Here is a 26,700-nt window from a genome sequence, read left to right on the forward strand (position 1 = left end):
TTATCAGTAAAAAGAGCTCGTAAAATCTCAACTATAACTTGAAACACTTAATTTTTAATTTTTTAAGAATTCATTTTCTACATTTAACCTCCATGCTTCAAATGATATTTTATTTTAAAATTTTTTACAAATTTTTGTCTTATGTGTTGGCTTCATCAGTTTGATATGAATTATATTAGTAGACTTGTTTATTTTGGAATAGGTATTTCATAATTTCATTTTAATTATCAGCAATTGTTAGGTAAATGATAATTATTTAACCCCCATGAAACATTCTAGAATATTCTTAGCAATGTTCACAAATCAAAAGTTGAAATTGATCTTCAAATCAATTATTACATTTTTGTCATTTTAATCGAATTGATTAATTAAATAAAAATGTCACGTGAACAAGTGTCATGAAATGAGTTATGGTTTTTGGGATATGATATTGATGAACCATGGTATTGGTCCATAATATTCTAACAAAATTTATGTACAAATTAAAAATCTTCATGATAAAGTGAGGCTTAATCCTTAAAAGTTTTTGTTACATGTTTATTTAAATGCATATATATTTAAGTTATATGTTAATTCCTTTAATAATAATAAAATCATTTTTATGATTTTTGTGCCAAGAGGAACAATTGTATAATTCCCTTAAGTGCTCAATCTAGAGTTGACACATGTTCCTTTTAAAATAAAAATAAAATATTCTCTAAATGAAAAAACAATATAGAAAAAAACAAAAATTAGAATACAGATTTGATTAGTTTTAATTAAAAGTATTATAAAACATCAATGCTAGGTTGATATTACAATGTAGAGTGAATTCCAAGAAAGATTTATTGGCATTGCATGTTTAAATTGGGTACTCTAGAAGAGGTTTGGGCCTCATGAAATTCGGTCCTTCTAGCCTACTTACTAGATGTTTAGTTAAAATGCGTTTACACCATGATATGTATTATAAAATCTTTAAATACTTATTATGGATTGATGTTCAAATACAATAAGAGTGTTGTGTGACCCCAAACTTCAAATCTAAATTATATACATTTCATTTATATCTTCCTTTCCATATAAATATATTTCCACATTCTTATTTACATTATTAAAATATGACAATTTAATCTAAAATCACTAAGCAAAATAATAAACCTGAAAATTATGAAAGAATTTAATTAATGATATTTATTTTTACTTTTAATTATAAATATATTTCTCTCTTTCTTTTTCCACATTTTTATTTACATTCTTAAAAAATTAAAATTTAATCTAAATTACTAAGTAAAATAATAAATTTGAAAAATAGAAAAGAATCCCATCAATCATATTTATAAGATAATAATTCATTTTGCAAAATGACCCAGGAATAGGAATAGGAATATGAATATGAAGTGAAGTTAAAGGCCGAAAAGCTCAAATTACTTATTAATTCTAGGATACACAAAGTCGAGATTGAGAGTTATCTTGAATATTTGAATATAGACCATGTTGTTCGATGGTGTTTGTTAAGGATATACCATTTTTAAAGCAAAATTTGTTTAATCCAGATGAGAGATCTTTATGCCAGAGGAACTAACAACTAACAGTAAGTGGAAATTTCGGGTCTTTGGTCATTATTATATGTAGTGAAAGAAAAAAGAAAAGATATTAAGTAAATCTAGATTTTTGGTGACTCTCAACTAATAACGAAATGGACTATCTTTCAAATCAATATTGAGAGCATTTGAAAGATATTAAGTAAATCTAGATTTTTGGTGACTCTCAACTAATAACGAAATGGACTGTCTTTCAAATCAATATTGAGAGCATTTGACTTAGACTTCTTTTACAAATCTTTCAGATGCAGTGTTTTTGGAGCTCTCTATTGGAACATTCAGTTATTGAGAAATTTGTGATGGCTCTACAACCTAAGTTTTTGACATCAAGATATAGATTTTGGGTATATCTATGTTGTTTGATGTCTATTAATATTTATCAATCATTTAATTTATGTAATGACCCTGGTAACTTGTAAATCTGGATAATTACTGTGGTAAAAACTGTGAAGTGGTTACTCATTGTTTGAATGACATTATTAATGAAAAGTTGATTATTGAATTATGTTACATGTGTATGTTCTTGAAAATGCTGGCAGCCTCCTGAAGGAGGATTTCTATTTTTAGTGAATCAGTTATAAAACTGATGCAACTGCTTCTCACCCAAGGAAAAAGTCCTAGGAAGGAAAAGTCTCTGGGTTGTTGAGGAACAAGCAGAGAGAGGAATTCCATGAGAGAGCAGAGAAAGAAAAGAGGTTAAGTCTGGTAATGACCAGATAACCTAGCACAGAGGTGCAAGAGTCTTGTTGAGGGCTGCAGGCCTGCAAGACGGCTCGAGGGGAGAATCCAGTGAAGTGGATCTCAAGGTTGGGAGGATAAGAGCAAAACCATTGCAGGTGATTCTCTGAAGAAGGCACGACGATAGCAGATTACAGGTATGTGTTCTTAAATAACTCTGACTTGAGTAACAGGCGAAGACAGCACACAGACCGGTTCAGGTATTTAAGTTTCTTATCTGGTTATTGCTGTAGTGAATTATTAATCTTGCTGAACATTAAACAGTGATGGTAGAGCTGTCATATAGGTTAATACATATAAACTATCTGCAGATCTGACTTGGAAATAAATTGTCACAGTATAGACTAGAATGGTTAAATGAAAGGGCCGAGGCCCTCGGATAAAACAATAACTCAGAGAAATAAGAGTAACAGGAACGGCCGTAAGGGTTATGCACATAGCTCAACCCACGGAACGTTTCACCATATTATATAGCTGTGTGAGATGAATGAAAATATAGCGAATAATGTAAAGCTGTGTAAGGGGAGCAATAGCTACAGCAAAGTATTAAATAGCTATGCAAAGAAAGTGCGTTAACATTACATGCAGGCTAACATTACAAATGTGAGAGCATTAAGGTATTTACAGAATTAATGACATGATTCTAATATGCTACGGAAACTGGAAATTAATATTATGCCTCTACCGGCTTAAACATCATGGTCACGGGTATAACACCCTGTGTGTGTGGCAAAGGGGGTTGCCTTGCATTCATCGACCCGAATGCAAGCCTTAATCCCTACAGCCGCATTAAGAAAATATGAAATATGGTAAAGAAATGAATACCAAATCTGATGCATGAACCTAACTACTCATAATAGACCTGAGTTCTTGCCATATGATTAAACTTCAAACCAAAGAGTCGACGGTCATACCAGTTCGAAACAGTACAAACCCTCACTGTGGCAAGTCCATCGATATTAAACTTCATATGCATGATTATAATAAACTGAAGTAATAGACAGTGGGTAAACCCCGAGGAATAACACAGGATGTGCATGAGAACCTTTAAATTTAACATCAAATAAACAGAGTAGCTTCGATATAGCCGGCAGCATAAAAGAAATCATACGTTAGTTCATTAAGAGACTGTAGCCGTGCATACAAAGATCAATACACAGGTAAACCATTCATATTAATAGCTTCAGGAGCCGAAAGGGACTAAAGTCCAGAACATAAGGGTTCTATTAAAACATGCAAATATTTGAACATATAAACCCTGAATTAACTGTATCAACTCAAAACAGAGATTTGGACTCAGATTCAAGTACCCATCTACATAATTTACAAATGGCTCGCAGCCGTAAGCAAAATAGCTGAACCCTCAGGGTTTCACGAGATACAGGTCTGGCATGGGAAGAGCCGCCTGTAAATCGCAGCAAGGGCTTGAACAAATAACAATAAGACCTGAGAAAAGCAGGAATAGCAGGACATAAGCCTCGTCCGAACTGTGGAGACCTTCAATCCACCTAATCTTCGATATCCTTTATATAATTACGTCTGCAAGAATAAGGACTCACCTGGAGTAACAGTAGGCCAGCACCCTCTTTCTGCAGGCAGTAGAGGCTGGAAGATCCAAACCCTCCTGCACAGGAGATAAGCTATTCATTAACTGTAATAGATAAACGCAGGTGCAATGGAATACACAGTGAACCGTAGGAGTATAAGACTATAACCTGTGTGTTAATGTTTAAACAGTGAGATTCATACCTGAGCGAGAGAGGTGTAACTGGAACGATGCGGAGGAGGCTCTGCTGAGCGGAGGCACATTCTGGACGCAAATGAACTGAGGCCGATTAACCCGGTGGATTATATGCTGAAGGTCAAACCCTCGATCAATCTGAGCCCTTCGATTACACGGATCGATCACCATCGTTCGTATGGGCGGGAAGGTTGGCGCGGAAACCACAGCTGTACAACCCTGAGCGTTCACATGGCAGTCACATGGCCTCCTTCCACCTGGCCACAGGATGGATGAGCTGGATTAACATCCGCCTTCCACCTGGTGCCGTGTTAAATAAATAAGGTTGCAATACATTAAGGCTATGGCAAGGGTTATGGCATAGTGCTGGAGTGGGTAGGTGTAACGTGAGCAAACCCGCATGGAAACCAACCTTATGCCAAGTCATAACTTATGCAGGTGAATCAAATAAAGTGCATTAAATTATAATGTTTTACAATGAACCGAATACCTTGTGATCACGGTGGCAAGTGATTTGTAAGGGTAGGTAATAAATTTTTTTTTAAGATAGATTGTGGTCGTGACAATGTGGTATCAGAGCAGAGGTTTCAAAACTGTGGCCTCTGGAACAGTAAAGATTATCTTATAATGAATATATGAAGACAATGCAGCTAATTGACTTTCTTGTGTACCAATTAGGAGACCCATACAGAGACAGCCTCTCCTAACAGCTAACAAGCAAGATGGAGGAAATGCCAGGAACTGGTGGCATCCCTCAAGAAAATGCTGAGCTGTGGGTACAGCTTGGTGCTGAGACACGCAGTACCAATCTGGCGATACTGCAAACAGTCCAAGAGCTGAAAAGTGAAATGGCGCGTTTGCGAGAGGACAATGCGCGATTAACAATGGAGCAAGAAAGAATATTGAAAAGCTTGTCAGACAAACAAAATCCACCCTTAGCCAACCCCAGCGCGGAACAGCAAAGGGGAACTGAAGAACGGGATTATGCACCTGAGCTTTCAGAAGAACAGGAAGACCATTCTGATAATGTGCAAGAACAACAAACCTCAAAGAGACAGAAAATGGAGTTACAAGGGGAATTCCGAAAAATCAAACCTCCCCTTTTCGATGGTGAGCAGGAAGAAGCAGCAGAAGCTTGGTTGATTAACATTAACAAATATTTTCAACTGTACGAATATGATCAAAATCTGAAGGCGCGGCTGGCCATTTTCCAGCTGCAAGGCAAAGCCACCTTGTGGTGGGAAGAGATCAAAATCGTGAAGGGAGTAAGTGAGCAAAGCATAACCTGGGAAAAATTTCAGAAATATTTTAAGGAGAGGTATTTAACTGAGCGCTTCTATGATGAGAAGGCGCGAGAATTCCATGACTTACGATTAGGACAGCAGTCCATGGATGAATTCATAAATCGCTTCACTTCTCTGCTTCGCTATGTGCCATACATAAAGGAGGAGAAGGCCAAGGTGCAGAGGTTCGTGAGTAGCCTACCAGCTTACATAAGGGAACGGATTGAGTTTGACAATCCCCGAACTATGGATGAGGCAATTCGAAAGGCTAGAATTTGTTATCAGCAGAACAAACAGAAAGGAGACATTCCAAACAAGAGATGGAATGAGAGAAAAGGCAACAGAGTTGCTGGAAACAACAAAGGCAGCCGTGGAAATGGCAGTAAGGGGGCTGGGAAGGGTCAGATCAGCAGAAACATAACCAAAGGCACCTTCCGAGCTAAGCCAAACGAAAGCAGAATCAGCGAACCCCCTGCTAGATCAGAGATTGAGGGAACCAGACCTCCAGTTCAGTGCTGGGGGTGTGGAGGACCGCACTACGTCAAGAATTGTCCACAGCGTAAAGGGGTTGATCAAATATCTCAAATCCATGAAGCCTCAACTGTTGGGGATGTGGCGCGCAGCGTACCAAGAATTAATGCAGCCTTAGAGGACCGGCAAGCGGAATACCAACCTTCCATGGTGGAATTCGAAGGTAAGATTTCAAACCTTTCTGTAGCTGTACTTATTGATCCAGGAGCTACCTTAAGTTATGTTAGTCCAAAAGTAGTGGAACATTGTAAGCTACCACCGGAAAAGTTCAAAAACCCATGGTTAGTCCAGTTAGCTACGGGAGCCAAAAGGCGGGTTTTAGCTAAAGTTAATAACTGTTCTTTCAGTATAGCTGGACAGCCCGTAACAGCAGACCTGAATGTACTTCCATTAGGCTCTTATGACATTCTTATTGGTATGGATTGGCTGGAAAAGCACTGGTCATTGGTGAATTGCAAAACCAAGACCATATACTACAAGGATGATTTGGGGCAGCAGCAAGAATTGCAGGGAATTAAACATCCTGTTCAGATTCGACCTATCACTGCATCTCAGTTAGCTAAATGTATTAGAAAGAAATGTCAGATCTATGCCATACAAGTTGGCTATGCAAACCAGAAAGATAAGATGTCTGCATTAGACAATATTCCAGTGGTACAGGAATTTACAGATGTTTTTCCTGAAGAGGTACCGGGGCTGCCTCCAAAGAGGGACATAGACTTCACTATAGAGCTGATACCGGGGGCAGCACCAGTATCGCGGGCACCCTACCGAATGAGCGTACCAGAGTTAACAGAGTTGAAAATGCAGCTCCAAGAGTTGTTGGATAAACAGTACATACGTCCCAGTGTATCACCCTGGGGAGCTCCGGTATTATTTGTGAAGAAGAAGGATGGGACCCTGCGCATGTGCATAGATTACCGGCAGCTGAATAAGCTCACGGTCAAAAACAAGTACCCCTTACCCAGGATAGATGAACTCTTTGATCAAGTGAAAGGGGCAAAAGTGTTTTCCAAGATTGATCTGTGATCTGGTTATCATCAGATCAGGATTAAAGATGAGGACATTGCCAAAACTGCTTTCCGGACACGCTATGGGCACTACGAATTTGTAGTGCTACCTTTTGGTTTGACCAATGCACCTGCCACCTTCATGTGTATGATGAACAGCGTGTTTCATCGGTTTTTAGACAAATTTGTGCTGATATTTATTGACGATATTCTGATATACTCTCGCTCCCAGCAGGAACACGAAGAGCACCTTAGGTTGGTGTTGCAGACCCTTCGAGAACATCAGCTATACGCTAAGTTCAGCAAATGCGATTTCTTCAAGGAGGAAATTCAGTATTTGGGACACGTGATTACTAAGGAAGGAATTGTTGTAGACCCGGAGAAGATAAAAACCATTATGGAATGGCCCATACCCAAGGATGTTGCTGATATCAGATCCTTTATGGGATTAGCTGGATATTACCGGAGGTTTGTGGAAGGTTTCTCTAGGATAGCCTATCCTATTACCTCCTTACAGAAAAAGGGGAAGGTATTTAGGTGGACATCAGAATGTCAGCAGAGTTTTGACCGCCTGAAGCACCTACTTACCACTGCACCCATTTTGAGTATCGCTGATCCTAATAAGGATTATGTGGTATGCACCGATGCGACCAAGGAGGGTGTGGGAGGAGTATTAATGCAGGAAGGAAAGGTAATAGCGTATGAATCAAGGAAGCTGAAGGAGCATGAACAGAGGTACTCTGCTTACGATCTGGAATTAACAGCTGTTATTCATGCGCTGAAAATGTGGCGACACTACCTCTTAGGGAGGAAATTCCTACTGTTAACAGATCATCACAGCTTGACACATTATTTCAGCCAACCTACCTTGAATGCAAGACAAGGTCGTTGGGCAGATTTTCTAAGTGGATTTGATTTCGACATAAAGCATTTAAAGGGCAAGGAAAACCGAGTGGCGGATGCATTAAGTCGGAAGGTTCATTGTTTATGCGAACTTTCGGTCAGCAAATGGCAGACTTCATTAATTGAGCAAATAAAAACAGCAGCTGGTCTTGATTCTGAATACCAGCACTTAAAACAGCAAGTACAACAATCTGATAAGGAAAAATTACAGCAAGGATACACACTGAATAGTGCTGGAATGCTGTGTTTTAATAAGAAAATGTATGTACCTGATGCAAATAACCTTAGAAGGCTGATTCTGGATGAGTTTCATGTCAGCCACTACACTGGTCATCCGGGGTACCAAAAGATGATCACTGCGCTTAAGAAGGAATACTATTGGCCAGGAATGAAGAAACAAGTAGTTGAGTACTTGGCACGGTGTTTGGAATGCCAGCAAATTAAGGCAGAGCATCAGCATCCCGCTGGACTGCTACAGCCTTTGCCCATTCCAGAGTGGAAATGGGAAACCATTTCCATGGATTTCATAACAGGGTTGCCCCGAACAAAGAAGGGCAACGACTCTATCATGGTAGTGGTTGATAAGTTAAGTAAAGCAGCGCACTTTATTCCTGTGCAGTCCACTTACAAGGCGGTGCAGATTGCTCATCTCTTCATGCAAAATGTGTTCCGACTGCATGGATTACCAAAGGTAATTATATCAGATCGCGATGTGAAATTCACCTCTACTTTTTGGAGGACATTGTTTGCCGAGTTGGGTACTCAGCTGAATTTCAGCACAGCTTATCACCCGCAGACCGATGGTCAAACCGAGCGAGTGAATCAGGTGCTGGAAGATATGTTGAGGGCGTATGTAATGCTGAAACCAGGTCAATGGGAAGAATATTTACATCTGGTCGAATTTGCGTATAATAATGGATATCACACTTCGACTCAGCTAAGTCCCTTTGAGGTCCTGTATGGACGAAAGTGTCGCACACCCTCAAGTTGGGGTGGACCTGAAGACAAGCTGAATTTGGGTCCGGAAATGCTTAAAGACATGGAAGACATGGTGAGAAAGGTGCGTGCAAACTTGAAAGCTGCACAAGACAGACAGAAAAGCTTTGCGGACAGGAAAAGAAGATTCACGGAATACAAAGTTGGCGACCATGTGTTTGTGAGGATTCAAACCAGAAGGAGCACCCTGCAGTGGAGTGGGTGCGCCAAGCTGGCTCCTCGATACTTTGGACCTTTTCAGGTCTTGGCTAGAGTAGGGCCAGTGGCCTACCAACTTGCCTTGCCAAGTCACATTAGGATTCATAATGTGTTTCACGTTTCTGTTCTAAAAAAATATGTCTATGATCCTAAACATGTCATTCAATGGCAAAATGTGCAGGTAAGAATTAATCCGGTTGTCTTTATTATGCAGCTACATGCAATAGAAAACTGATTAAAAGTATTGATTGCCTGCAGGTCGAACCGGAAGGCGAGGTTCTGGTCGAACCACAGAGCATTCTCGACCGGAGAGAAGTGCGGCTGCGGAAACGGGTTATTACCCAAGTTAAAGTGCTGTGGCAGCACTATGGGCCTGAGGAGGCTACATGGGAAGACGAAGAACTCGTTAGGAAAGTTTACCCAAACTTATTTAATGAGAGAAGACATCGGGACGATGTCCAATCCCAGGGGGGGAAGATGTAATGACCCTGGTAACTTGTAAATCTGGATAATTACTGTGGTAAAAACTGTGAAGTGGTTACTCATTGTTTGAATGACATTATTAATGAAAAGTTGATTATTGAATTATGTTACATGTGTATGTTCTTGAAAATGCTGGCAGCCTCCTGAAGGAGGATTTCTATTTTTAGTGAATCAGTTATAAAACTGATGCAACTACTTCTCACCCAAGGAAAAAGTCCTGGGAAGGAAAAGTCTCTGGGTTGTTGAGGAACAAGCAGAGAGAGGAATTCCATGAGAGAGCAGAGAAAGAAAAGAGGTTAAGTCTGGTAATGACCAGATAACCTAGCACAGAGGTGCAAGAGTCTTGTTGAGGGCTGCAGGCCTGCAAGACGGCTCGGGGGGAGAATCCAGTGAAGTGGATCTCAAGGTTGGGAGGATAAGAGCAAAACCATTGCAGGTGATTCTCTGAAGAAGGCACGACGGTAGCAGATTACAGGTATGTGTTCTTAAATAACTCTGACTTGCGTAACAAGCAAAGATAGCACTCAGACCGGTTCAGGTATTTAAGTCTCTTATCTGGTTATTTGCTGCAGTTAATTATTAATCTTGCTGAACATTAAACAGTGGTAGTGGAGCTGTCATATAGGTTAATACATATAGTCTATCTGCAGATCTGACTTGGAATTAAATTATCACGGTATAGACTAGAATGGTTAAATAAAAGGGCCGAGGCCCTCTGATAAAACAACAACTCAGAGAAATAAAAGTATCTGGAACGGCCGTAAGGGTTATGCTCATAGCTCAACCCACGGAACGTTTCACCATATTATATAACTGTGTGAGATGAACGAAAATATAGCAAATAATATAAAGCTGTGTAAGGGGAGCAATAACTACAGCAAGTATTAAATAGTTGTGCAAAGATGGTGCGTTAACGTTACATGCAGGCTGACGTTATGAATATAAGAGCATTAATGTACTTACAGATTAATAGTATGATTCTAATATGATACGGAAACTGGAAAATTAACATTATGCCTCTACCGGCTTAAACATCATGGTCGCGGGTATAACACCCTGTGTGTGGCAAAGGGGTTCGTCTTGCATTCATCAACCGAATGCAAGCCTTAACCCTACAGCCGCATTAAGAAAATATGAAATATGGTAAAGAAATGAATACCAAATCTGATGCATGAACCTAACTACTCATAATAGACCTGAGTTCTTGCCATATGATTAAACTTCAAACCAAAGAGTCGACGGTCATACCAGTTCGAAACAGTACAAACCCTCACTGTGGCAAGTCCATCGATATTAAACTTCATATGCATGATTATAATAAACTGAAGTAATAGACAGTGGGTAAACCCCGAGAATCAATACAGGTTGTACATGAGAACCTTTAAATTTAACATCTAATGAACAGAGTAGCTTCGATATAGTCGACAGCATAAAAGAAATCACACGATTAATTCATTAAGAGGCCGTAGCCATGCATATGATGATCAATATACAGGTAAACCATTTATAACAATAGCTTCAGGAACCGAAAGGGACTAAAGTCCAGAACATAAGGGTTCTATTAAAACTTATAAACCCTGAATGAAATTGTATCAACTCAAAATAGAGATTTAGTCTCAGATTCAAGTACCCATATACATAAATTTACAAATGGCTTGCAGCCGTAAGCAAATAAGTTGAACCCTCAGGGTTTCGCGAGATACAGGTCTGGCATGGGAAGAGCCGCCTGTAAATCGCAGCAAGGGCTTGAACAAATAACAATAAGACCTGAGAAAAGCAGGAATAGCAGGACATAAGTTTCGTCCGGCCTGTGGAGACCTTCAATCCACCTAATCATAGATATTCTTTATATAATTACGCCTGCAAGAATAAGAACTCACCTGGATTGACCGTGGGCCAGCACCCTCTTTCCGCAGGCAGTAGAGGCTGGAAGATCCAAACCCTCCTGCACAGGAAATAAGTTATTCATTATCTGTAATAGAGAAAAACGCAGGTGCAATGAAATACGTAATGAACTGTAGGGGTGTAAGACTGTAACCTGTGTGTTAGTGTTTTAAAACAGTGAGATTCATACCTGAGCGAGAGAGGTGTAACTGGAACGATGCGGAGGAGGCTCTGCTGAGCGGAGGCACATTCTGGACGCAAATGAACTGAGGCCGATTAACCCGGTGGATTATATGCTGAAGGTCAAACCCTCGATTAACCTGAGCCCTTCGATTACACGGATCGATCACCATCGTTCGTATGGGCGGGAAGGTTGGCGCGGAAACCACAGCTGTACAACCCTGAGCGTTCACATGGCAGTCACATGGCCTCCTTCCACCTGGCCACAGGATGGATGAGCTGGATTAACATCCGCCTTCCACCTGGTGCCGTGTTAAATAATTAAGGTTGCAATACATTAAGGCTATGGCAAGGGTTATGGCATAGTGCTGGAGTGGGTAGGTGTAACGTGAGCAAACCCGCATGGAAACCAACCTTATGCCAAGTCATAACTTATGCAGGTGAATCAAATAAAGTGCATTAAATTATAATGTTTTATAATGTTTGACAATGAACCGAATACCTTGTGATCACGGTGGCAAGTGATTTGTAAGGGTAGGTAATAATTTTTTTTTTAAGTTAGATTGTGGTCGTGACAATTTATAAGACTATATTAATATATGTTTTTAACAAAATATGATAGTTTGTCCAAATACACAGGTGAAAACTACAATTTCATTCAGACTAAATGTCATTTCCAATCTTTCAATTTCAAATGGAATTGTCAAATACAATAATAGAGTCTTGTGCAAGGCCAAACCTCAAATCTAAATTATATACATTTCATTTTTATTTCTTTCACTCTTAAATATAAATATATTCCTTTCCTGATATATAAATATATTTCCATATTCATACTTACATTAGTCATTAAAAAAAATAATAAATCTAAAAAATAAGAAAGAATCTGATTAATGGTATTTTTTTTACTCTTATTTATAAATATCAATATTTTCTTATTTACATGATTAAACTATTAAAATTTAATCTAAAATTAGCACGTAAAATAATGAATTTGAAAAATAGAAAAAAATTCCATCAATAATATGTATAACTACAAGATAATAATTGGTTTTGAAAATTTCCAAGGAATATGAAGTGAAGTTAAAGGCCAAAAACTTGAAATTGTTTATTAACTCTAGGATAATAGTAAGGTGAAAATTTTGGGTCTTTGGTCATTACTGGAGGCAGCAGTGAAAAAAAATATTAGGGAAGTCCACATTTTTTGTGACTCTCAACTAATAACTAAATAGACTATCTTTCAAATTAGTATTGAGAGCATTTGACTTAGACTATTACAAATCATTTAGAATCTATGCATTGTTTTGATTTATTGTCTTTTAAATCCATTGTCAAAGAACTCAATCCACAATAGTTAAACTATCCAAAGAAGTTTCAGAGTTATCTGTTGGAACATTCAGTTATTGGGAAATTTATGATGGCTCCATAACCCAAGCTTTGACATGAAAATGTAGATTTTGGTTATATCTATGCTGTTTGTATCAGAGGATTGTCTATCTTAATTTTCTAATCTTGGTGTAATTTCTCACCGTAAGTTTTATGAAGGCACAGTCATATCTAATTTTTTCTGTTATTTTTTTATCATCAAATAATATCGGATATATCTAACTTAATTTTCTGATCTTGGTGTAATTTCTCAACCTAAGTTTTATGAAAGCACAATCATATCTATTTTTTCTGTTATCTTTTTTTTTTATCATCGAATAATATGGGATATGTCTATCTCAATTTTCTGATCTTGGTGTAATTTCTCACAGTAATTTTTATGAAGACACAGTGATATCTAATTTTTTATATTATCTTTTTTATCATCAAATAATATCTCAGTATTTTTTATTAAAATAAATCCAAATAAATGGCTCTGGTTGGACCTAACCAAACATGTATATTTTCCCTATATCAAAAAAAACCTTTTTCTTTCTTTTAAAAAAAACTCTACAATAACCATTCAAATTAAAATTCAATTTAAAAATCATCCATCATTGCAAAATATATATATATATATATATATATATATATATACGTAGTGAGTATATATATATATATATATAACGTAGTGAGTTTGAAAGCTAGATATGTTAAAGAAATCGAGGAGATTTGAATGTATTGATTGGCGAGCGAGTTTGCACTCCAACCACACCGAATGAAATTTATCATTAATCAATATAACTCGATGCTTCAATACCAAACAATTCCAATATAAAATCAGGCATCAATGATGAACATGTCTAAGACCATTCTAGCTGTATTCAATATTACTTCTGGACCCCAGTTTTTTCATGCGATTGAGCTTTCATATTCCTGCCCACAAAAGCACTTTGTTCACCTTTTCCAAATACTAACCAGCATATCTTTATAGTTTAACTAAACTAATTCGAATACAAAAAACAAAATCTGCCTATGTAGTACGTCTTGCACATGAAAAATGATCTTGCAGTGGCAAGCCAATGGCGGGTATACTATTGCTAAAACATAAAACACAAGTCAGTTTGAATGCATGCGGATGAGCGCATTGAGAACATCTTCACTTCACTCTGTCTGCCAGACACAATAATCCATGCCTCCCTTGCCTGGTCTGATGCAATTCGTGCATTAATTGCTTCATTTTCAGCCGCCATCCAACGCCAAAAATTCTTAAACTTCGCTGCTGCCATGGCCATATTTAGTACGATGCTATGAATAGCCTCCATAAGTTTCTCACTGGAAGGAAATAAACCTCTCAACATTGTTGATAGGAGTTATGCAGACGAAAATGATGCAATAATCCAGAGCTTCTCTTCTTCCATTTTCAACACATGGGACTTCTGGATGATCTCTTCTACTTTTGGGAAAATATTTGCAAATTCTGCGTGTTCCAGAAGATCCATGTGGTTCAACAGTTGATGAGACCTTCCAACAATCAATGCATTTTCTTTTTCATGCAATTGCTCAAACCTTGCAGTAATTATAGGGTCCAAAGGTTTCCTTAAAGAGTGCTCCTGAATGCATCTCCTACACTTACACTTAAAACCCCAGTTCTTGCACTTGGCTTGGCACTACAACAGGGGAAGAAGGTACAAAAGTAAGGAACAGTGGTCTTTTGTCCTTGGAAGCATGTATAAACATGGCATTTCCGACTACCAGCCAGCTCGAGTTCGGCAGGCAGGAATGGTTAATGAGGGATGGCAGCAGCCAGAGTCTAGTATATTTTCGTTCTCGCAAGCCAAGTCCGACTTCCTTTATTTTCAATTTTGAAACAAATGTCTCTACGCCTTCATCGAATGAGTTCAGTCTTACAATATCCCGAATACGGTTAACGTCCACCTGCAAAATTTCATTTTCTACTTCTTGGCCCGCAAGAATTTGATCGTCCGTCTTAAACAGATCTATCGCAGGAACCTGAAGCTTGCTAGGCATAGAGGAATCGAATAAAATATAAATTTGACAGAGCAATCTCTGCGATTTCCTCCCATCATAGACTACCGCGACCACAAGATCTTCTTGAGACGCGGGGTTCATTTTATGCCTATTGTCCACATGAAACATGGCCATAGAGACGCTCTTATAAGACGTTGCTTACCAGCAAGAGCTGTCCGGTTCTTATTTCTTGGGTGGGGTAGAGTCCTCAGCCGCGGTTGTCTTTGGTCATCTTGATCTCCAGATAACCCACGAAATCAGCCACTCTCGGAGGAGAAGATGTGCGTCCGAGCAGGTAGTCCAAGATGTCATACTCGCCATTCAGGTTCTGGGCGTACAGAGTCTTGGCCTGGTGAAGGGCGTCTTGTATTTCCTGCGTATAGATTGATTACGAGACTCAGAGAGAAAAAGAACAGAAGTTAATCCACCAACCAGTTGATGCAGACTATTTCAGCAAGAGGCAGAAAATTCCGCCAGGGAAGTGGCTGATGAAACCTCTGTGTATCGACAGGCTCCACTCCTCCGCCAGATTGAAATCGTTTAGGATTTCAATTAATTTCAAAAAATTGGGCGCCATTGCCAATTTGAAATAGTGAACGTGGAGGTTTGAAATCGTAAACGATTAGGTGGCATTGAGATTCAAACTGTAATAACCGCTGATGTGATAAAAGTACGGATTATGGAGCTGTGTGGGTCAGATAGATTAAATCGAACCGCTGAATTTGAAACTGTGAACCTTACCGGAAAGACGATGGCCATGTATGGGTATGCATATTAAGAAGGGCATACACATTGGCTTGGTGACTTGTTTTTTAGAATATCATATAGCATGGGTACAACAATGACACACAATCACTACTTATGAAGTTGTTGAATTTGAGGCAATTGCTTCGTGCATGACACCTTGGGTTTTCCCCACCGTCAGGACTCAGGAGGTGGTCATTTAAGGCAACTAATATTTACCAGTTCATACGCATATTAATGCGTGGGTTGTAAATGTTCAACATTAGATTTAAACAAAAATATAATTGAGTTATAAGTATACCTTATGGGCGTATAAACTAGTAAATTTTCATCGCCGTCCTTCAATGCGAAAACGAATTTTGAAAATAATGGACAGCTTTAATGGTTAAGTAAATGTGAAAACGGATTTTGAAAATAATGGACAGCTCGAAACGTAGACGTAGTAGTTGGCAGAGATTTGCATTTTGTCGCCATTTTGTATTGAAGCACTCACTCTACTTACGTTGAAATTTGCGATCTTCGCTCTGTTACTTTGACGCTTTTTGTAAAGGTTGGACGTACATAGCTTGGTTGGGTTGGTTTGGCACTCTTTCTGGTAGTTGACGGTAGATATGTTGGTATGGTTTTTGGTGTGTTAATACCAGCTTTGTATATTTTTGAATTAAAAACGTTGGTCTAGAATATGTATTTGAGGTCTTTCACTTATACTTGGTTCTAGAATTACTTGTAACGTATTTTTTATTTAAGGTTTTTCACTTATGTTTGGTTAGAGTAAAAGTAGATTGTTTAGGGTTTTAGGTTGGGAAATTTGAGATTTCCTGTTTATTTAAGATTTTTTTATGGATTTTAAATTGGAAATTTGAGGTTTCTATTTTTTTATAAATGAATTGAGATGAATATAATTTATTTATTTTTTTTTTTAAATGGCTTAAGTTATTGGTAATAAAAGATAAGAAATTAAAACTATGACGTTCATCTAAAACATTATGGTTAAAACTTTTTTGGACAAAAAACTTGTTATATCATGTCATTATCAACCCTTATTGGGAAGAGGGATATAGAAAAAGATATATATATATATATAAACCAAAAATATATATCTAGGTGATTTAACAGATGTAGATATTTCCATAGGTATATATGAAACTAGCAGAGAAGTTTTTACCCGTGTACTTGACTGACATTTAAAACAATAAATAAATAATAATTTCACTTGATTGACATACAAAACAATAAAACAAATGAAAATTTCATGAGTTAAGAGGCCCACCCTTAGCAAATAAGGAAGCAATCAAGTCTAGGTGATATTAGATATGGATTCTTGCTTGGTAATTTGGGAGTTTGTGGATCTTCAGAATTATCACTCAATAATGAGGTAATGAGACATACATGTGGATTGTCATTCAATAATTTAAATTTAGGCATTCATAACTTGGAAGATCAAAGAAGTGGAATTAATGAAGTCAATAATTTTGTTTGAGCGCTATACATTTATGAAGGTTATGAAGCAACATGATTGATTATTTGTCAAAAAGAAGTGAGTCTAAAGAATGACTTAGATAATTTTATTAAATTGTACTATAACCCTTAAGATGATGGGGTTATTTGATACAATAAAGTCGCATTTGTATAAGCAAAAAATAAAATGGTAAATAACACAAATAAATTAGTTATGTTGTAATGTTATCATAACTACCTTGTCATTAAGATAAAAGGAGATCAACTCATTCTATCCAATAATAATGTTCTAATCATGTTTATAATTTTTCTTATTTAAAAACAACACATATGGCACATTGTTTCTTGCTTGGACCAATTTATTGTTACTCTTATGAATTCTTTGATATTAGAATAATTAACTCATACTTATCTATTGTCTGAATATTTAGCCATATAAGTTTGTTATTGTATTGATTATTGTTAAGTAAATATGGAAATCAATCACTACGATTATATATTGTGTTGTGGTATTTCTCTTTTCTTATTTTCTAATATAATATTAGAGGGGGGTTACTCTTTACTTGAGCGAAATGAAAATCTTATGAGATGCATATCTCTCATAGTAATATTTAATGTAAAAGATAATACAATGCTTTTATAGATGATTGCTACAATTGTGAAGTTCAACTTCTCCATATTAGTGTTCAGTTGGTATATTCATCACTATATGCATGTGTGGTAGCATGGCCAAGTAGAAATCTTTGCAAAGACCATTTTGGTAACTTTGAAAGAGGTATACACATATTATGGTACATTTTCATTTTACTATGTTTCCTATGGCAGAGATATATTATATAATTCTTCAATAATATGTTGTCATTCATAAAGAATACTACATACAATCAAGTTCATGATAAATAAAAACACCTAAATCCGAATAAAAAAATACAAACTAACAAGAAAATAGGTAATATTTAGGTTAGAGTGCAAGGCTTCTATGATCACATAAAGGGTTATGGACAAGGCCAACAAGAACTTCAAAGAGCTTCTTCAAGTTGATACTAAAGTTAAGAGTTATGGGGTAGAATATTAGAAATCTAAGATACACATCAATTTTGATTAAAATCAATTCATCATTTTTCATAAATATATTCTTTATAGATAAATAAAAATATTCTTTATAAATAAATAAAAATATAAACAACTTGATAATAAATTTTCATCTTTATTTTAATTAAAATATTTTCAAAAAATAATTATAATAATTTTACGTGGATTATTATGAGATTTTCACGACTCCCTTATTAAGCTTGAGAAAATCATAAATTTCGATGGCCATCATTTTGATTTTTTTAAATCCTATTTTAACATTTACAATTTCACGAGTTTGTAAAATATTTTTTTTACCAATTTATGTTTATATCAACTTCATATATATAGGAAAAAATTGTTAAAATAAAATATTTTAATGTTGTATATAAAAAAATATTCAATATGGGTTATCAATAAAATATTTTAATATGAATTGACATTCACATATATTTAAAAATATATTAATAATAAAATATCATTTTAATTTGCGTGATAAAATGTGTGGAGTTATATGTTATTAAAATGTTTTAATGCCAATTACATATGATTTTTAAAAATTATGTATATATCATGAAAAAATTAAGATTTTATGGTTAAAACTTATGTTTGGTCATATATATATTCTATTTAGCATTTACAAATACAATTTAAACAATGAAAAATAACACGTTGTATTTTGCACTCTAAAGAAGTTTGCATGTAAAAAAATTTGATCCCTCTCAGCTCATGTTAGATTCGTACTTAAGATGGATCTATGTTGGTTATAATCATAACAACGAGGGAATCATGACATGTCTAGAATTGAATGTGTTAGTCCCCTACATCTCTTACCTTATAACCTATGAAGGATTGGATGAGCAATAGCCATCCAAAAAACTGGATAGGGGGATGAACAATTTCCATCCAAACAAATGGATAGGGAAAGAACCTAGTGATGTGATTCATAGGAGCATAAACATAACACAAGACTTGAAAAATTCATAGGCAGGTCTTAGAAACAGGAATACATTAACAATGGAGAAAAAAAATTGTACCTAGGCCTTGGTCTTGCTTGGATCACATAGGCAGAAGCAATATTACAAATTTATAGATGGGAGAAGAGTTCTAGATTTTTTCTCATGTGAAATTCATGGCTGCACAACGAACCCAAAAAGTCAATCACGGTGAGCGACATTTGGTGTGTTAGGTTCGGCGTTGACATGATTGTCAGAGAGTCGGCTCCGACATTTTCATTATGACTTCACGTTTAACATTCTCCCACTTGAAGCCGAATGAAGAATTCTGAATATCAGCCAGTGATGGTTGTCCTCATTATAGGTAACTGAGGTAGGATAGGTTTTCTCTATATGTAGAAAAAAGAAGAAAAACTTAATTTTTTTCTATAAGTTTATTTATTTATTATATTTTTTAGTAAAATAAAATTGCATATTAGTTTATTCATTTTATGAAAATTCAGATAATTTAAGTTGTCTTAAAATAGACCAAAACCCTTAGGGAAAAGTTCAATAATCAGAGTTCCCTTCAACTAAGTGGCTTTAACTTTTCACAAAACTCAACCAGATTTAGAAAATAATTTTAATGAAAAAGAGGTTGAGTCCACTAATTAACTTACTATATATTTAACCATCAACCTTGGTTAGAGGGAGTGATCATAACTACTCCCTTCATCCTTGGAATGAAGTCAAAGGAGGGAAAGCATTAACTTGGTCCAACTAATCCCCTGACTTTACCCAACTTGTCAAATAGTAATCTGATGAGATATAAGATGTCACATAGATGGACTAATGATTTTGGAGTGACTTAATAAGTGAGCAAACCCATTGATGAAAACGATTTCGGGGGCCTCTTCGTTTTCAAGCATTTTTGGGTCTAGCGTGGACTTGTGGGTTATGGCCCCACTATGCTTTTGTTACGCTCTCCATAGTGTATGCATGTAACATCAATTCTTTAGGCTTTTTTCACGCAATTGTTACATGGTGTCTTAATTCTTCAAAAAAATTCAATGCATTAATGCATCAACTCACTATTCACACACATTAATTACATAAATTATAAATCAAATTTCATTAATTTAACCACTAGACTATTACATAGCATCTATTGGTGCCTTGGGTGGCCAAATCTTCATTCTAATGGACACCCTTTATACACACACAAGTTTAATCCCTTAAAAAGTAGCTTCCATTCTCAACTTCTCCCATGGGGTTTGATTCTGAAACCAGATAAGAACTAAACTCCACTCAAACCAGCGAATCTATATCTCATAGATAAAAATATTTCTGATTGTTTTTATATTACTGAAACCGTTGACATTAAAGTATTTAAATTGCATATTTAGCCATTTGTTTAATTCTTCAGTATATCTGGTAAGGGTTTTGCCAATAAACTAGCCCAATTCACTATTGGTATACAGTCCTTTGGAATAATTCTGAAAATTGAATCTCAGTTCCTCGTGTTGTATATTCAATTGTTTCAAACACTTCAAGGTTGCACCGCTGATGGACTTCATATTTCTTACCATTTTCATTTTCGATGGTGAGGAGTGAATCAAGGGTTTAAGTAAAGTTGTTTTTATTTATTTGCTGGATTCTGAACTTATGTTGATCGTAGATTTGGACATTCAATAAATATGGAGTAAATTGACTTTATCCATACTAAATGCGTGTTAAATATATGAAATCTGCAATTAACACAATAATATCTTCCGTGAATTGATTCCAACCAATCATCTAGACATAATACCCATGTCTACCTCTCCATTGAATTGGTTGCAACCAATCAATCAAATATATATCGTTCCGTAAAACTTGTTCTGTCAAACTTGTACCTCTGTGTAGAGTCACAACCCTTAGTCTTATTGTCCTTCCATCTTTAGAAAGAAAAAAAAAACAAAACATTGTGTTTTATTAATTAAATGGTGTGTACAATTTCAAGATTTAAAAGTTAAATGTATTATATAGTATCTAACTATAGAAATTTGACCAAAAGTAAAAAATGTATGAAATAGTTTCAGGATTTCAATGGACGATCTGAAAGAATCTCAATTTTTTTCCCAAAATGATTTTTTTTTTAAAACATATAATTTCAAGTTGTTTCAGGATTTGAAGTTATAGATGGTTGCAAAGAATCCCAAAATTTATACTGACTAGACTCTACTAGAACTATATTCTTGGAACTCAAACTTGTAACACTGTATCAACCATCTCAATTTACGAAATGCGAAGTTATAACAAAAAAATACTTTGCAGCCCGAGAAGATTGATCCTCTAAAAGAGCCACTGGCTAATATACACCCTTTTCTTAATTTTGTTTATGTTTAAAATCAAAAAATTATGTATCCGTAAATAAAATGAAGGCTATAGGGTTAATGCAATATGTGTTTCAGCTCGCTAATATACACCCTTTTCTTAATTTTGTTTATGTTTAAAATCAAAAAATTATGTATTCGTAAATAAAATGAAGGCTGTAGGGTTAATGCAATATGTGTTTCACGAGAAACTCAATTTTTTAGGGTCAAAAATCAACACAGTAAATGATTTACAAAATGTGCATTTATGAAATGCGAATAATAACAAAAAATAGTTATAACAAAGTTATTGCAAAAAATATTTTAAAACTTCTTTGATTACCTTAATGTGGATATTGTGGATTGGAAAGTTGAAAACACTCCCTACAAACGCAAACGATGGCAATTGCAAATCTTGTGGAGTGGAAAGTTGAAAACGACACTCTCTGAAAACACAAACTTGTGGAGCGGAAAGTTGAAAACGATACTCCCTACAAACACAAACAATGGCAACCGCGGATCGTGTTGAGTGGAAAGTTGAAAACAACATTCCCTGCGAACACAAACTATGGCAACTGCAGATCTTGTGGAGTGAAAAGTTGAAAACGACACTCCCTGGAAACACAAATGATGGTTATTTACCAGTTAATTGTTACTGTGCATATGCTCATTCTTCAGATGCTACTAGGAAGGGAAATGGTATGGTTGAATGAAGCTGAGAGTAACTGGCCGAAATAGAGGGAGACATCCAGAGATAAGATTCAGCGGAAAATATTTAAGACAAACTGCATTCATTGCTGTCTGACTTGCATGGGATGTTGATCTCTGAGAACTCTTGAAAACAAGTCACTAAACCAATAATTGCTTAGTGAAAGACGAATACACATGCATGATATGGATGGTATGGATGACAGTTTCAGCTCTCCCGGAAATTTTCCAGAATTTATCCGGTAGACAAACCAACTGTCTTGATTGACGGTGTGTGGGAAATGGACGACGCCGGATGGGATCTAATTAATGTTAATTAATGTGGAATGGACTATTGTCAGCTAAATGAATTGTTGTCGATGTAGTTAATGCATCATATTGTGAAAAATGTTACCAAAATTAAAATGTAAAAAATCTGAAGCGCAAGTCGTAATCTTGAAAAGTGATGACCTTTATGTGTTGTCATATTTATTCTGCAACAAACCTGATAGCTCTGACAGGTGGAAGTGGACTCAGATTTTCCAGATATACAGCAAGATTATGATCACCATTGGGATTTGGCTCAGATTCGATTATCTAATTCCCCTGAATTCAATCAGTAACCCCGCCGATTTCTATCTAATCGATCTCGCCCTTCTGACTCCTCAGGAAAACCTCCTAGAACTCCCGCGCCATAGCCCTGTTCTCCCTTTTATTCCCATGCTTGGTCTTCATCCTCCCCGTCCTTCTATAAATTACCCCTTCTTCCTCTATTCAGCGCCCTTCCTCTTATCAGTGCCCCTATTCTATCGTTCTCGGCATTCTTCCCCGAGACCCTATCTCCCTCTAGCCTTTGTTTCTCGATGGATCTCTGATGTCCCGGTCGTGACCTTTGCTTCCTCCTCTGTTCGACCCCATCTGCAGAACTTCATTACCTCTTTCCGCAGCCTCAACCTCATCTTTCCAATCTCTGCAATGGCACGCAGTGAGAACTGCCTCCACTGTGCGGATCTTCAAGCAGAGCTGGAGGAGATAAGAGATCAACAGAAGATCTTAGACAATCAACAGAGGATCTTAGATGCAAAAATCGACAATCAGAACCGTATCATCAACGACAAGTATCAATCGGAAATCAATCTGTTCTTGCACAAGGTCTCTTCTTTACATGAGCAGTTTAACCACCTGTCTAACAAGTGCAGCCATGCGGAAGAGTCCATTGACGTTCTGAAATATATGATGGACAAGCGCAACACTGTTGCCCCAAGTTCCTCAAGCGCCAAGCACATCGATGTGGATGAAAAGCAGGAGGAATCCATGGCACGGCACATCAGTGACATTAACATAGATTAGATATGTTTTGCGAATGTCAATTTTTGTTGTTTCAATTTGTAAGAGTTTATTTCTGTCTAGACTTTCTCAAGCCAGAAAAGGCAGGATTAAGGAGAAAATTCCTTTTTGTAACTCCTCAGATCCTGGGCTACCTCGGCACTTCATGTACCTTAGGAGTCCAAGCTCCCGCCTTTTTATTTTCAGATATTAATGCAACAACCGACTTTGTAAAAAAAAAAACATAATCACAAAAATGAACCTTATTATTAAATATATTAAAAGAATTGTAATCAGTGATGAATTTTAAAATTAAGATTATATTTAAAATTTTCAAGTAAAATTTTTAAAAATAATAATATAATCAATGAAATGTTTTTTTGTTTTTTTATTCTATTTTAGTATTTATTTTTTTTCTCAAAATTGAAATAAAATATTAGTTTTGTTTTACGGGGTACTTTTTCAGTGTGGGTTTGCATTTATTATTTGAAATATGTATTTTTATTTGTTTAATTATATTATTTTGAATTTTAGAAAATAAATATTAATATTTTATTTTAAAAAATTGATTATTAAAATATATATTTTTACTAATTTAAAATTTCTAATTTTAATTTACATGAATTGAGGATCTAAATGTTAATCAAGAATCTAAATATTTTAAAATTTCACATAATGATCCGGATTTAAACAGGAACGCAACACATTACAGAGATAACCATATACACAAAGATGCAGCGGAAATAATACTTTATTTCATTAATGGAAAATACTGAAATATGCTTACAAACAGAAATGGAAATAAACCAGCTAGGGCGATGGTAGCTTATCTCTGAGAAGAGATGTGATGGCTACATGCCTCTGAACTGTGTTACAATGAGGCTCGAAGGCCTATTTATTGTTGAGAAACAATGGAAAACCCTTAACATTCCAAAACCTAACCCTAGGAGATGAAATGCCAAACTGTGGGCCCCGTTTGGGGTAAATTGGTACATCAACTTCCCGGGGTCGTAACTTTGGCATATGATCTCCGTTTGACGAATACAATAGCTCGTTAGAAAGATCTATCCGAGCACTATCATTTTTGGAACGGGCAACATTGGTGCTACAATTAAGGAAACTGAAAATGCTGAAAAAGACAATGGTGGGGGTCCAGGTGGACTTGGCAGGTGGCCACCAATATCCACCTGGATCATTCCTCCCCCCTTAGGAAGCAATTGTCCCCATTGCGTTGAGCTCCTCCATGAGATGAGGAAACTTTTGCTGAACTTGTTCCCTGGTGAGCCACTTGCCCTGCTGAAGGAGTTGGCCTGCTTTGACAACTCGATACAGTTGGATATTCTGTTGGCGAGTGTTCTTGATCTGTGTGTCCATAATCCGATCAGTTGCAGCTTGTTCCATGCAATCTGGATTTAATTCTGTGGGTTTGAGCTGTTCTGCAATGTCGGATGTGTCTAGCAATGGTGGAAAGTATGGCCGAAGGCGGTCCACATTGAACACTGGGTGCAGGCCAAGGAATGGGGGAATGCTGAGCTCAAATGCATTGTCTCCCATAGCCTTAGTAATGGTGTAAGGACCATATCGGAGTGGTCTCAATTTCCGATAGGCTCCAGTAAGGCGTTCCTTTTGCAAATGCAACCAGACTTTGTCGCCCACCTGAAACTTGTGTGGCACCCGATGTTGATCATGTCGCTGCTTGTACTTGGCATTTGATTTCTCAAGAATGTCATGGACCTGCTGGCGAATATGTTGGATGCGCTCAATGAAGCTGGTGGCCTTATCTGTTTCGAACTGGACATGAGCTGAATTCATGTGAGTAGCTGCAAGTGGCATGGCCACATCAATGGGGCATAGTGGCTGGAATCCCAAACCCACCTGAAAAGGGCTATGGCCAGTGGAGCTGTGAAGAGCTCGGTTGTAGCTGTGCTGAACATAGGGGAGGCTCTCGTCCCATGTGCGTGGATGCTTTGAGTTATACATGCGCAGAATGTGCACAATCATCCTATTGACAACCTCTGTCTGGCCATCAGTTTGAGGATGGAAGGCTGTGGACTTCGTGAGTTTGGTGTCCAGCATTGACCAGAGACTGGACCAAAATGTGCTGAGAAACCGACTGTCCTGATCTGAGATGATAGACTGTGGGATCCCAAAGTGCACCCACACTCGTTCAAAGAAGAGTTTAGCAGTGGCTTCTGCTGTGATATTCTTCTTGCAGGCCACCATAATGGCCATCTTCGAGAACCTGTCGACGACCACAAAAACACAGTCATTTCCATGCTTAGTGGAAGGAAGGCCTGACATGTAATCCATGGAGATGGATTCCCAAGGTCGACTAGGGGTAGGCAACGGGGTATAGAGGCCGTGCTTCTTAATGGTCGGTTTGGCAATGGCACAGGCAGTACATGATCGGATGTACTTCCCAACATCCCGTCGAAGATTCGGCCAATAGAAATAATTTTGCAGTACTGCCACTGTTTTCTCGACCCCGAAATGCCCAGCAGCCCGACTGTAGTGTGCTTCCCAAATCATCTTGGCACGCTCGCTTGAAGGAACACAAAGGTGACCAAGGTGACATAATAGGGCATCCTGGAGGTGAAAGTCTGCAACATGCCGACCCTCCAAGAGTGTCTGGTATGTGTGGCCGAATTCTGGGTCGCTTTTGTAGAGAAGTGGCCAATCAGAAGTCTCGTGCCCACAAGAGTTGAGCACGGTGGTTAATGCCATGATCGGTGGTCGACTGAGGCAATCTGCAACATTATTGGTGCTGCCCTTCTTATACTTGATATTCAGGTGGAACTGTTGCAGGTATGTAGACCACTTCTGATGGCGATCATTCTGCAATTTCCCTTGGGTCTGTATGAACTGCATCGGTCGGTGGTCTGTGTGGATGACCGTTTCCTTCCCCAAAATGTAATGCTTCCATTGTCGGCATGCCTGTACAATGGAATACATCTCTTTATCATAAGTGGGGTACTTCCGGACTGTGTCTGAAAGTGTTTCACTGTGATATGCCACTGGATGTCCATGTTGAGTAAGGACTGCCCCAATAGCATAGTCAGAGGCATCTGTCTCGACCTCAAATGGTTGTTGTAAATCTGGTAACGCGAGCACTGGTGTCGTGCAGAGGCGATCCTTCAACTCCATGAATGCCTTCTGTTGAGATTCAGACCAAAAGAATTTTGCTTTCGCCCCACCCTCGGTG

At 37.2% G+C, this 26,700-nt stretch overlaps 1 long non-coding RNA gene across 1 annotated transcript; it reads right to left on the reverse strand.

Moving 5' to 3' along the window:
- Positions 1-3,414: 3,414 nt before the first annotated feature.
- On the reverse strand, positions 3,415-4,128 carry LOC149230110 (uncharacterized). Its single transcript, XR_016247349.1, has 2 exons — positions 4,068-4,128; positions 3,415-3,942 (listed from the first exon to the last, which is right to left on the reverse strand). It is a non-coding gene; the product is annotated as an uncharacterized LOC149230110 (long non-coding RNA).
- Between the last annotated feature and the right edge of the window lie 22,572 nt (positions 4,129-26,700).

This window comes from Pinus tabuliformis, chromosome J (genome assembly GCF_031772625.1).
Source record: "Pinus tabuliformis cultivar Carrire ecotype Pingquan chromosome J, CPIR1, whole genome shotgun sequence".
NCBI classification, from domain to species: Eukaryota; Viridiplantae; Streptophyta; class Pinopsida; order Pinales; family Pinaceae; genus Pinus; species Pinus tabuliformis.